The sequence below is a fragment of the Abramis brama genome (genome assembly GCF_963993115.1).
Source record: "Abramis brama genome assembly, chromosome: 15".
NCBI classification, from domain to species: Eukaryota; Metazoa; Chordata; class Actinopteri; order Cypriniformes; family Leuciscidae; genus Abramis; species Abramis brama.
The window spans coordinates 32,628,378-32,643,195 of NC_139977.1; the positions used below are offsets into that span (position 1 = coordinate 32,628,378).

The 14,818-nt window shown below is 38.0% G+C and overlaps 1 protein-coding gene across 9 annotated transcripts in view; it reads left to right on the forward strand.

Moving 5' to 3' along the window:
• Positions 1 to 5,507: 5,507 nt before the first annotated feature.
• add1 (adducin 1 (alpha)) overlaps positions 5,508 to 14,818 on the forward strand; it is a 39,990-nt gene continuing 30,679 nt past the window's right edge. For 5 of the 9 annotated variants that reach the window (XM_084137298.1, XM_084137294.1, XM_084137290.1 and 2 more), the window contains exon 1: positions 5,537 to 5,681. The gene's annotated coding sequence lies outside the window, so the exon portion shown is untranslated. Of the gene's footprint in view, positions 5,682 to 14,818 lie in introns of all 9 variants that reach the window. The other 4 variants (XM_084137295.1, XM_084137291.1, XM_084137297.1 and 1 more) reach the window with 2 other exon arrangements.

The following is a 14,818-nucleotide window of genomic DNA, read 5'->3' on the forward strand; positions in this document are numbered from 1 at the left end:
GAAACAACCTAAAGTCTTCAGAGGTTTAGTGGAAGATTGTGCTTTCTGAAATTGAAAGAGAAAGACCAGGAAAAAGCCCTTCTTCAACTTCCACAGGCTGATACGGATGATGACGGACAACTGTCCAAAGAGCATTTAGTGTTTCGCTTCCAAATTAAGGACAACATGGACATTTTTCTTAAGTGTCTGGACAAAAGGAGTCTCTCAGTGAATTGCATGATTATGGAGATTTGATTTATTTCAATTTTTAAGTTAAATGCCTGTATCTCTGAATTGCAAACGATTCCTTTGTCTGTAATTTGCACACATTCGCACGTTTAATCGATGTCTGATTACAGCAATAAACCCTCATGAATATTCATTTATCTTTTCTCTGAACTGAATTGATAGTTTAAAAGTGCTGGAAATATAGAGCTCATTTCTGATAATTACACCACTTTTACGAGTTTAAACACTTTTGAAGTGTTTGAACATAAATGTCTGTCTCTTGTGTAAAACATTCTGGGAACAATTAACCTAACATTGTATCATTATCCTTTTTTAAAATTTAGTTGATATTGTTATATTAAACTCTGTATTGAACTTTAAACTATATGTTATATTATGAACTATGTGCAAACTAGTTTCAATTAATTGTCAAGATTGACGTTCTATTGAAATACAATATAGTCACAATCTATTATATTTTCTGTTCTAACTGAGCTTATTTCTGTCATCGGTTTGCATTATGTATGCTTGTGGATTTAAATATGTACACATATGTTATTATTAGTTTTTTAATAGTTTTTTATTTCTATTTATTTATCTCTTTTTCATTTAAACTTAAAAGACATGATTTTTTTGTTGAAGTTTGTCATGAAGTTTGTTGTTTCATATATTGTGTCCTGATGTCTCAAAAAACAAAATCATGGAATTGTTTCTAAACGACTATTTGAGCAAAACATTTGCACCTGGATAATTGAGAGTGATTGTAAGTGTGATGATCATCTGCTAAATGAGCAACAACGACCACAATTCACTCCTTCAGTCAGTGAAGCTCCCACAGCCGTTCATGAGAGTTTAAATGCTGGGGAATATTCCCATCTTCCCACAGGAGAAGAAGCAAGCAGGAGGAATTACTCCAGGAGAAACTACTGACATACTATTGTAAAGATGGAGATTAAGGAAGAACCCTGGAGAATAAAAGATGAAGATACAGAGGAACAAATAGGTTGGTGTTTTCCTTCATTCTCTTTAATGACTGATGAGGAACATTAAGATGAAAACTGAAAAAAGGACTAAAAGTTTTGCTTAATTGTGACTCACCTAGTATATTTATTGTTGTTCTCATTTTTCATTCTTTATTTGAATTTTGAAAACTTGATATTTTGATTTTAGACTTGATGGAAGTGAATGCAGACAAACAGCATCAGTTTCAAAATCCTCACAATTTCACAAATGAAGATGGAAACGCGGTAATTTCAGAGACTCGTTTCACACAAAAACGAGCTCGAAAATCTGGAGTCAAAGGATCTTTAACCTGCTCTCAGTGTGGAAAGAGTTTCAGTCAAAAAGGACACCTTATAATACACATGAGAATTCACACTGGAGAAAAACCGTTCTCATGCTCTCAGTGTGGAAAGAGTTTCAATCATAAAAGTCATCTCAACATTCATCTGCACCGTCACTCTGGAGTGAGATCATTCAGCTGTGATCAGTGTGAGAAAACATTTGTTTATTCATCAAACTTAAGAACACACCTTAAAATTGTCCATACTGGTGTGAAGCCTCACTTTTGTTCTTTTTGTGGAAAGAGTTTTTCACGACTGCAGTATTTAAAAGAGCATGAGCGTATTCATACTGGTGTGAGACCTTATATGTGCTTTGACTGTGGGAAGACCTTCACTACATCGGGCAGCTTAAAAAGACACCAGAGAGTTCACACTGGAGAGAAACCGTACAAGTGCTCTTCATGTGGGAAGAGTTTCGCCCGATCATCTAGTCTACGGAATCATGAGAGAAAGCATTGCCTGAAGTCGTCTAAGTGAGCAAAGTTCACATTTACGTCCATGATTTACAAATATTGTACTTACAAATAATTTGACATTCAGATTGTTTTAATAGAGTGATTAAATCTAAGGGTTAAATTAGTAGTGAAGTGTGAATGTGATAGTTTGATCAAGTGTTGCCCTTCTCTTTTCTCAACTGCTGTAACATGATTTATAATGATATGATTCAACTTTACTGAACTTCAAACACTTGTTTTGCATTAAAATATTTCTAAAGTTTTTCACTGTGGTGAGATTCATTTTTATTGAAGCTTTAGCTCAAAATACTCCACAGGTATTTTTATAGCATGTTAAAATTGCTATGCAATAGCGCTGTTTTTGTGTCTCTTTAAATGCAAATGAGCTGCTGCTCCTGGCCTTGTGTAATATTCAGTTCCTATGAAAAACTGTTCCAGTGGGTGGATTTCACATGAATATTCATGATATTTCCTCTGTTGTGGGCGTGGCCTTGAATCAACTCACAAAACAAATGGAATTGAAATTATTTGTACTCGCTCATCAATCACAACTCGTTTAATGGATTATTTCGAAAAGGTATGGTTTCAATGTTAAGCATTAACTGCAACATTTCCCATTTTCAAAACAATATAGTTTGCGTAATATAAATCGTCTGGACTGTTTTACCTGATTGATTACAGGCATTCAGATAAATATGGTGGACACAGCAGAGCAAACAATGAGTGAATAACCTTGTCTAGGCTAATACAGTAGTCTTTGATTAGTCTAGGCTAATATAGTTTCTTTTACTCTTTGATGACTTTTCCTCTTTTTTTTTTTATTTGTGAGGCATTACATTTAATTTGAATAGTTTGGTTAGTAGCCTACCTTGTTGGCATTCGGTGACTAGTAGCCTGTTGAGAACAATGCCTGAAATAAACGTCTACAAATGTATCTGTGCCCTAATAAAATGTATATAAGCTTGGCTGGTGTGAGTATTTGTGTCATTCCTAATTTCTTAAAGCTGCAGTCCGTAGCTTTTCCTCTTTGTCGCCTTCTCTGTTCGAAATCTGCAATTGCAGTTATTCACGGAGTTATCAACTTTACGTGCGTTGTGCCTCGGCTCGGCACAGCGTGGATGAATCCAATGTTTTGAGGATATCCACATCCACTTTTGTTCTGACCAACTAAGTGGAAAAAAGCATTGCTGTAAATCGTGCTGATTAAATCTAACGATCACTTATCATATATCACGTCAAATTGTGCAAATTATACTTTGTTCTTAAATTGTTAATGTTAACAACATCAGCTTTGCATGACTACATTTAATGCCCTTCCGATATTATCCTTGTTTTCACATGGACCCGGTTGCAGTTTCTTTTTTTCTGTAGCCAATCCGAAGTCTTTTGCATTTTACAATGGGAGAATCTCCAGTTGTCACTAGTGATTGTCGTTTGAACCTTTCTGGATCCGCCATCAAATTGATAAGTTTAATTATATCAAGTGCTGTGAGAAAAGGCTATAAATCTCCACCTCCAACATCCTCACGCTCATAACCTACTAGCCAAGACTCTTCTTTATGTGGACAGATGTGACGTAATGACGCAAAGACATGCTCAGATTTCCCGTGGAAATACAATAGTAGGCCTACCACTGGAATTAAAAACATTATTACAAGCTTACCGTTTTGAATCGAGCTACGGCAAGCAGAGAGTTTTGAACACTGGCTGGTTATGTACTTGCTCAAAAAAATTAGTTTGGATAATTTTTAACCCAAAAAAGTTACGGACTGCAGCTTTAATTATTTTATAGTCTATATCTATAGCCAGTGTTTCCCAGCCTCCACAGTCATGTCAGTAAGCCTCCCTTTATCAACACCAAACTAGTTTTCCTGTTTTCTCATATTATACTGGATATTATGTAAAATTATAATTAAAGTAACACAAGTAAATGCACATTTGCTTGTATCTGTCATATATTAAAGTCCTCTTAGTCTGAGACCGATCAAAAAATGTCCCCCTGTGGTGAAAATCAAGATTTTAATATTGTTTATGTCTATGTGGTGTTTTTTTAATATGCTTTAAGGGAAGCCATGTGCAAATTCATAAGTCGACTCCATTGCTGAGTATTTTCACGGTTTGAAATTCAGCATGACTCTCACAGTGCATTATGGGTATTCTCTAGTCGTTGAGCATATCGGTTGTTAACTCGTTATTGCAGTGCATTGAGGGATTGAATGAGTTCACTCGATGTGCACTTCTGTTCGGAGAGATAACGCAGCCAAATAGTGCCCTATTAAGGATATAGGAGGTGGTTTCGGACACAGCCATGGGTTACAGAGAAATGCAGTAGTGTAAAATGGCGACCTCGTGTGGTGAACTTGAGGCCATGTGACCATGAACCAATTGAACTATCCTGCTTGCAGACAATGAATTTTGAAATATTTATATTGAGATGTATATCTGTATTGTATGGTTAATATTGCAAAGCATATCCAGATCATATTTAAAAAATCACAGAGAAAAAAAATTTGTTTAGGCCTATTTGGCAGAGAATTTTATTGAAATAGAAGTAAAAGTGTGGGAGAGATGGCTTGTAGAGGGTGTGAGGGAATGGGGTGGACTTAAGTGGAAATGGACTTACATTGCATTTAAGTTACAGCTACATTTGATCAGTTCATGCATTCCTTGGGAATCAAACGCATGACGTTGGAATCAAAAGTGTCATGCATTTTTCACATTACAATTTTTGTCAGGATTACCAGAATGAGAATACAGCGAGAACACTTTATAAAAACTGCATTATACAGGCACTTGCTCTGATAATATGGGTAATTCAGGATAATTGGGACATTCTTTTCCAGTCATCTCAATGGCAAATGTGTCCCAATTTACCTCTATGCATTGGAAGTTCTCTGTTTTTTGTTTTTTTGTTTTGTTTTTATCTTCGCTTTTGTCGCCTTTTGGCTTGCTTGGTTGGGGACATTTAATTTAATTTAATTTTTATGCTCTGACACCATAATATGAGAACTGAACTGAGCTGGACGATGACATCGCAGTTTTCTCCAGAGTGGCTATATATATATAAATGAACTAAATTGTACAGGCTACATAAATCTGTATTGTAAAGCGCTATATAAATAAAGGTGACTTGACTTTGCACTATGTAGATTTTTTTTTTTTTTTATCAAATATAATATATATAATATAGGCTATATATATAATACAACTATATATGTATTACAGAATGTAAAGGTTGAAATTAATAAGTTTAAGCTATTCAATAATAGATGCTTCGTTAAAAAAAACACACACTAATTTACTGGAAAACATATAGCCTAGGCTACACATACCCCACCCAGTAGTCTCTCACAAAACAACAGATTATTACACATGCCGAGCTCACTGTTTTTAAGGGACGGACAGGCCCCGCCCATCATGTATGTGGGCGGCTCACTTTAAAGGCTCTGTTTTGAGTTGTAGGCGGAACGTCGTGTGACGCTGACCAATCAGAAGCCTCTTCTCCTCCGCGAGTCCACAGCGCCGCGCCCCAGTCTGTGAGACGCGCAGCGACAGAAACAAACGGTTGCAGAAAGAAACAGTGGACACAATCCCACTAACGGAGAAAAACATCAAGCTCCCCGCCTGTCCCCGAGTCGCTGTGGATTCCAGACGCACATTTAAACCCAAAAATCGCGTAAGTTTGTTTTCTACTTTCCTTTCACTCTGGATTATTCTCCCCAGGGTTTTAGTCGCGCGGCCTCAGCGTTAGCGAGCGAGCTAGTGGCGTTAACGCTCGCTTTCTGCAGGACGAACTCATTTGTCGTATATGTTCCGATATTTCTTTTGATTTAGAGGTCACTTGAGCGTTTTCTGCCACAATCGGGACTCTCGGTTACGTTTATTATGTTGTAGAAAGAGGAGAGCGTAGTCGCGCGCGCGCGCGTGCACCGGACAGGGCCACTGCAACTCTGCACGCGCACAAATGAAAATACTAAAAGTCTTTGTCACTTTTAAAGTTGGAAATATTTTGTGTTCTGCAAAATGTGGTAATCCATGTTGCACGGATTTGACATTAGACAGAATGTCGATAACGCATCTTATTTTCCTTGGTTTGTGATATTGGTTATGTTTATCTACAATATTAATATACAAAATTCATGCCATACGTTTTGTTTTATTTTTTATTCCTTTGTGAAATGAATATGTGCACTTTCAACTCGGAAGAGACACTAAGTGACCATCCAGACAGTTATAGACCGTGTCTGGCTGATATATCAGTTTATCATGGGTTAATCACTAATTATTATTATCATAAGGCGTCTTGTGTGTTGTGGGATGTGTGTGTATTTGTGCTGGTCACAGATTGGGCTCATGTTTGTGTCACTGGTGTTTCTGACAGTCTGTCAGTCAGAGAAAGAGAAAGACTGAAGCGTCTGTCTGCTGGTTTGTAGCATAAGGGCATTGCAGATCTTTCTAGTAGCTTATTGCTTGAATACAACCGTGGCAATATCAATATGATACATAAGGCCAATAAGCAATAAAGTTACTATTGATCATGATCAAAAGAATTGTTCGGCCAATTAATGATGGTATTATGCTTTTTTGAGTATTACCTTTCATGCAGTGTGTTATAAAGCTGTTTGTGACTGTAAAAGGTCTGCAAAGTTTTAAAGATAATAATAGTGCACGACAAATATAGTTATTGTCTTCTAAAAGAAAGAATCGATCCTAAACTGCCGAAACGAGTCAGTAATTCCAGTCTAACTCATTACAAACCTAGTATGTTTGTAACAAATTTGCATAATGCAAACCTATGGTTTTCATTGGCTGAACAGCGTCTATTAGCTCCGCCCTCAAACACTGTAGTTTATCTGAGACTGGAAGAGTTTGGTTCGTGTTGTTCGTGTTGAGAAGACGTTGTTTTCTGCTGACAAAGCAAATCCACTTTGAGATTGATACAGTAAAACCCACGCCATCGTGTCACTGTGTATATCATTAACTGAGATTCAGATATGATAATGAGTGTTTAGTTTCTGACCAATCACAGCACACTGGGCCATCTGACCAATCAGAGCAGAGCTGCTCTCAGAGAGGCGGGGTTTAGAGAGACTGAATCTTCAAACAAATCGTTTCAGAGTACGAGAAATGAGGTGATGTGCAAAATTAAAATTGAAACGAAAGATTATGTGAAATTAAAGTGTTTTATGGCCTTGTATGCATGATAAACCTGTTGTAGGAGACTCCAGAACAAAATTAGGAACCTTTAAAATAGCATAATTTGGCCACTTTAATGTAGAACGAGCGCTCACAGGTGTGTGTGTTTACATATTACAATGGTTTTGAACATGGCTCATTCAATCAGGAGTTTAGTGTTGAAGTGGTCCGTTTTATCAGCTTTTTCAAAAACAGTGTGATGGTGAAACCCGAGATTGAGACGCTCGTTCTCTCGCCCGTGACCCTCTAGAGGGACGGAAATGTGTTTCTCATTTTCATCTCACGTTGTTTAACTTTTTCCCCTCTTCCTCTCTCCTCCCTTTTGGTTGCTCAAATTTTCATATGTGTAATGCTTGTTGCTTTAAACAGGAAACAGTTTGTGTAGCGTGTGCAGCTGTTTGCTGAGCGTTTGTTTTGCACAGTATAAAAACTACATCTGCTGTAAAACACGGCTCTCTTCCAAAGCCTAAACCTCCACGGGCAGCATTTTAAAGCACAATCCCGACACAAAGGCTATTTGAGATGTTTGCAGAGTGATTATGCTGCTTTTTTGGGGCCAGATTATCAGGCAGAATTGCATACTTAAGAGAGAAAAAATCCCATAATGCATTGTGACAAACTGTGAAATCCATCCATGGTGGACAAAGAGAAATGTTGATGATCAAAATACTCATAATTCATTCAATAACAAAATAAGTATTACTTATAAACAGATAAATAAAAGTATAATAGCCTATATTGTCAATATGTAGAGCTAGTTACTGGAACAGAGCCCATATGTTTATGATTGATAATTCAGCACTATTTGGGGGATTTTCAATGTGTTTAGAATATTTTATCAGGCATAAAGCTGTATTTTATTTTAGCAGTCCAGTGGTGTTATTTGAAATATGTGCATTGCTTAAGGAATATTGTTTGTAGGGGTCCATCTCTCAGTGTTTGGTGAATGTGAGGCATGTAGTTTATGTGCAGTATTCAGATCTACTGGCCCACGGCCACATTTAGACCCGCCGTGTGCCAGGAATAATGCAGACGACCAGTGCCATGTCATTCCTCAAACACACACACACACACACCAAGTGATTTGTTTGAGATGTTTAACAGCTGGTGTGTGCTTACAGTTTTCAGGCAAACTTTGTTAATGTACAGATTTCAGATAACATTTCAGGGCAAGTTAGAGTAATTCCCAGCTCTTTCTCTCTCTCTCTCTCTCTCTCTCTATGTATATGTGTATATATACATATATACATACACACACACACACATACATACACACACACACACACACACACACACACAGTATATATGATACAAATATTAAACTCAGATAAATATTTCAGGTTAGGGATGCACAATGTATCGGCCACCATTTCGGTATTGCTCAATATTAATTTTTAATTTTATCGGCCTGATAAGAAAATTGCCCGATATATTAAAATTGATAAATAATAGATAATTTCTTTCAGCTGAGACACTTCAGATGTGCACTGTTCACCATGATGGTTTTGAATTGCTTGAAATATGATTGGAATGTGCAATTCAAGTCTGTTATATCGGCATACATATAACGAGAATATCATCATAATTGGGTGCTTGGGACATGGATTTTAATGGTGAGACGTTTTTGTAATCAGGCTCTCAAAAATTAAATAAAAATTTGGATTTAGATTCCTTGACCAATACAACGGTTATCGGCTTTTAAATTTAAAGAATTATCGGTATCTGACAAAATGTTCATATCGGTGCATCCCTATTTCAGGTCTATTTATTTAGGAAGTAGGAAGGTAACAATCATATAATCCTAATCGCACATTTTCTCTTAATTGGCTCCAATCTGAAGAGTTTTGGCTGGTGAATAATATAAAGAATAAGCATTTAAGCATTGAAGTGTGGCTTGTAGGTGGTAGTTTTGCTTATACTACTGGGCTGGTGAATGCTCGATTCCGATTGGCTGATGAGCATTTTTAGGTGTTCAATTATTTTCCAGCAATTATTTTGCTGCTAAGGTTCTTACAGCCAAGCCTACAATAGCAAAATAAACCAAAACCCACAAAGACATTGACCAAGCAAATAACTGACTGTAGAACTGGAAATCTTAACGTTTTGAATCGTAACGTCACTCTCCAAACATTATGATCACACCCACATAAACACTCAGCCAGCAGCTCAATCCCCCCCCCCACACACACACACACGCAGTCACATGATCACTGATCCACACCCTCCCTCACATCTGTGAAGTGTTACGGGTGAGATAATTCACACACTTCTCTTCTGGAAACTAGGTCAATGAGGAAGTTCCTCATGAGTCGGTGATAAGACGCAAATTCATGCAGTTTAAATAAAGATTCAACACTTTTACGAGACACAGAAGGTCTATCAGATCCTTGAATTGATCCATTGAGATGTTTGATTTTTAATTTTGGTGTTTTATTGTGTGCTTGTTTGTTTACACGCCAATTTCGAGTCTTTTTCCAAATCTGAGGTGTGAACGACCAAACGGGGGTTTCGTGACACTTAAACCAGGGGTATTCAATTAAAGTAAAGGTCAGTTCACTATATTTCCCTCCCAGCGGAGGTCTGGACAATGCTTTTCTGGAACAGTTATACATTTCCATCGAGGCAGTCGTAGTACTTTGTTAAAAGAAAAAAATAGTCACCAAAGATGAGAATCTTGGGCCCAAAACAGTGATGTCTAAGAATTTTTTAACCAAAAAAAGTAAATATTTGATATGAATATAAAAAGGACGTTAGATCAGATGAGTTGCTGAGTTGCCATTGCTATCTCTAAATAATTTTCCAAATTCTAACATTGTTTATCATGTAAGTGAGGATAGGAGCAGGCTTCACTCAATGCATGTACTATTAAACTTTAAGAGTGCTGGCCTGGATAATTAGAATGCATAAAGTAGGAGAGAGGCCGCACTATGCATAAATATACTTTTATTTGCAAATAAAAGTATATTTATGCATAGTGCGGCCTCTCTCCTACTTTAAACATTGTTTATCATGAAATGCTCTTTATATGCTAATTAATAGCCTAATGCTAAATGTATGTTGGAAAAACGTCACACGTTAACTCGTCTCAAACTTGGTTTAGTCCAACAGTCTTCTGTATGACGGATATGACCTGCATTCTCGTTTTTAGCGAGAGTATCTATTTTGTTGCTCACCGTGTTTTTGTTACTGTTGTTAAAACAACCGTGTCGTCTGCAGCTCTTAATGTGGCGCGTTTTTATCAGGAGAAAACACTTCGGGCTTGAATGAAGCACTTTTGGCTCTAGATAAAAATATTAGGCTATAGATATAGCTAGGGATGGGGCCGATCCGATCCAGTATCGGTATCGGGACCCGATACCAGCGTAATTCACGTATCGGATTTTCCCGATCCAACCTGCGGAGATATCCGATATCCATGAGTCATGTCTGCGCTTTAATGTTGTCTGCTGAAATGACTCCAAAAGTCATTCCCGCCGGCGAGTCTGCTAGCTGGCAGCAAACTGCGGAATGGATTTCCTGAACGGAGGCGCGGCTCAATCTTTTACAGTCTATGGGCTCAATGAGACACAGAGTTATGAGAGAAATCCGTTCCGCAGTTTGCGGCTAGCCACATGTCCGCTTTGTGTAAATACTTCACACTGGAAACGCCGCAGAGCAAGACAGCTAATGTTAAATGCAATGTTTGCAAAGCCGTGATTCAGAGCTCTTTAAAGCTCCCTCGCGTCGTACAACACAGCGAACGCAATCAAACATTTAAAAAAGCACCACGTTACTGTGCGTTCACACCAAACGCGAATAGCGCGTCAAATTCGCGTCTAGTTGGACGCTTGAATATTTTCAATCCATTCGCGCGTCCAGTGCGAAATTGACGCGCGTCTGAGGTGAAATCCGTCTGTTCGCAAGATGCTGATGTTGATCAAGCATTAATCGAGAGAGTTACTGCATCGGAGCGAGGATCACCCTTCAGATAGTGTGTGTGTGTGTGTAAGCTGTTTACACTTGCACTTTTCTTTTATTTCAAGACTCTAGTATTTGACATTTTGTGAATGTAATAAATATTGACATTACAATCAATTTGAAACCCTTAAAGTTGCATATTTGTTTTCAGAATGGGATTTTTCCTGTTAACAGTATTTCCTGTTTTTTTACTTCCTTTTCTGACCTTATAATTTACCTCAAGTTGCCTTTTGGGACATACATGCATAACTTACATACATACATACATATCATACTTTCATGTTGAGAGAAGTTTATTTCAGCATCATATAAAATAAACAATAATGATAACAATAATATTAAAGCAAACACAGCTCTGGTATCGGAATAGTATCGGTATCGGCCGATATCTAAATTCAGGTATCGGGATCGGATCGGAAGTGAAAAAATGTGGATCGGTGCATCCCTAGATATAGCTCTGAAAGATCATTAGCATAAACCCCGAGCGCTTGTGGTGTGAACCGCTCTGTTGTTTTGCACTTTAATCTGTAGAAACGGGAATACGGCACAATTATGTCCCTCGGTCCGGATGGACCCAAGCCATTTGAATATCACTGCTTTAGACTATGGTAGTGCCGTAGTTGCTGGCCTGCATTTTATTTTTAATATGCTCTAATAATGTGAATCTGGCAGGCTCTAAATCATGAGGGATTTAACCTGCAATCTTAAACAGTGTCTTCTGCAACTACGAGATTTTATTGTGTAGTTCAGACCTCTGAGAACCTCACGACTTTAATGTTTTCTGTCTCTCTCATGCTGTCTTTCTCTCTTCATATGAAAGACACACACTTCCTCCAACTCAGCAGGTGTTCCAGTGTTTTATGCATTTATAAGCTGATCGCTTGGTTTGTTTGGCTGCTTTGAGTCACGACAGACTCTCTCTGATCGCCTGCTGTCCAGTTTAACGTCGGCCAGGGAGTTCTGGAGCGGGTTTTGGCCTTCATTTGAGCCGGCTGGTGGGCTGAAATGGATTTGACTGCCATTTAGAAACTGTCAAGACGCCATTATTACTGCAGGAAATTCATGCAGCGAGATCTGGCTCATTTACAATGGTTTTGCAGGACTTTCAAGTTTCGAGTTTTCTCGTTCTCTCCATGGAATTTGTTCAGACGTCGTTCAATCGTTTAGACGTCGTTGTAATCAATGTTGTTGACTCGGTAATGAAACTTTCCAGATGTTTCCAGAGTGCAATTTTAAAATGTAGCCAGAGGGGAAAACCAAAGATAAAATGACCACGGGGTGCCATAAAAACTCAAAGATAATAAAACTGTAAATCATCCAAAGCATCCAGGAATGAGCTGTGCAAAGTGTTTCAGTGAGTGGGCAGAAGACAGGACAGGAGTGACCGTATATTATTACATAATCCTACAGGTTTCCATGGAAATGTGTTTTGTTCCCATAGCGACTACATTCATGCCTACACATCTCTGTGCTCTTAACACCATACGCAAGCTTAACATAACGCTATAATACACATCTCTGAGCTATAAACATCACTTCTGTGTGATATGATGATCATTTTGCTGTTAAATGAGCTCGGAAAAATGCTATAAATTTGCTTTTGCATGAAAATGCCATTAAAATGCCGTGTTTGTCCACATTTTTTGGGGGAAACTGCATATTATGGCACATTTCCAGGCAAAAGAATATTCTAACAGCATCTTACTATCAGCATGTGAAATGATCCAGTTATTGAAAAGAAACAGGCTTGTTTACATTTGACGAGATTCTAATCTGCATAACAAACTCACGGAGGAAGTTGCACAACCAGGAAATGCAAATATGCAACAGTGCATGCACAAAATGTTAAATATCCAAAAAAATTATGCATTTGCATTTTTCTAAGAATAATAGCCTTTTCAAACGTCCATCTTTTTTCTAACATTCTAACATTTAAAGCAGGGCTATGCAGTTTCGGGAATTTCTTCGCTGTATTCTCGCTTTTTGCTCGCAGGTTTCTCTATAGAGCTCCCCCTACAGCTTCGGAATAGATATTTGACAACACTGTCGAAAAACTCGTTGGCGACTATCAACGACATCAAAGCAGATGGGACATTCTTTAAAACGTCTTCTTCATTCGGGTTCGAACAGCGTGAGGGAGCGCAATAATGACAGAATTTTAGCAGATTTTTTTGCCGTAAAGCAGTTCGTTACATCGCGAGACCTGATATCACGCGATACTTCCTGACGCTGAGGCCGGCGGCTCGCCGGGCCAAAGTTGCAAGGGTGGTTTTTCGGCTCACAGGCGCTTGGGGGGTGCGAGACGACCACCATTCAACCCAAAAAAAGTCATAATTACTATTCCAATGACTCCGAAGCTGTTCGGTTAAGGTAAAAAAGTTACTTAGTTCACCTTTAATAAAGATAATTATTTATTAAAATAACTGTATGATTCAGGTTTTAGGAAGTGTTGTATGTGTGTTTCTTCTAAAGGTGCTCCACGTGATCGGGTTTCAGTCGATATTGGCCAATAGTAGCTTTATATACAGTAGTTTGGTGGTCTCTATAAAGGCCTATCCGATGACACGAGACCATTTTTCAATGTGCAGAGAAAATTCTTCTGGTAATCTGTGATCGGCCCCAAAAACACTGATCAGAGCACCTTTAGTTTCTTGTGTGGAAAGTCAGATTTGACCAGATAATGGAGGATAATTACATTTATCCAGGAGTGTAGAGATCGGGAGCGTTTGAAAGCAGGCGTCTATCAGCGGATCCGTCCATCATCAGTGGATATATTAGAGGTCAGTTGATATACGCCTGCTTTCAAACGCTTTCGTGTGAATCTGTGTAAGCGCCCGGTGGTGAAAACTTGTTTTTTTAAGCGTTGATCATTGTTGCCAATCACAGACGTAAATGTTGAGTAGGGCTGCACAATATATCGAAATTATATCGCGATATGCATATCGCAACAGCTTGCAATAACTGCGGTCATGAACAAAAGACAAAGAGAAAATCACTCAGTGCTCTTGGCTGAATACCTTTTGTAGCTTTAATAAGAATCAGTATATTTAATTCATACAGTGAAAACTAAGCAGTGTTTTATTTTTACATTTGATTATTCAGTTTCTGTTGTTTAATAACTCTAATATAGGATAACCTGAACCCCTAAACCCTGAGGTTTACACTGATGTTAAAATAACACTTCTTGCGCTACAGTAAAACACTGATGTTCACTGTCAGAAGCTGTAGGGATGTTTTCTTGTCACAAAAAGAATGTGAAACGCGTATGTAGGTTATATAATTTTAGATATATTTTAAAGATAATTTAAGTTAATTTTACACACTTGAAGCATATCGTATCGCATTTCGAATATCGCATTGTTTAATGAGTTATTGCATATCGCAATTTTCTTCAATATTGTGCAGCCCTAATGTTGAGTGCGTGAACACAATGGCCAATCAGAGATGTTTAAGAATCCGTTCAACAGCACTTGAAATGCTAGATGGAAATGCTGGTATCGTCACATTTTTTAAATTTCAGTACCGAAGTCGGTACTTTTGACAACACTAATTTGGACTGCAGTACCCATTTCAACTAGGGCTGCACGATTAATCGCAATTAACATAAAATCGCGCTTAAAGGGGGGGTACAATGGTGTTTCATGTATTCAGAGTTGTTTA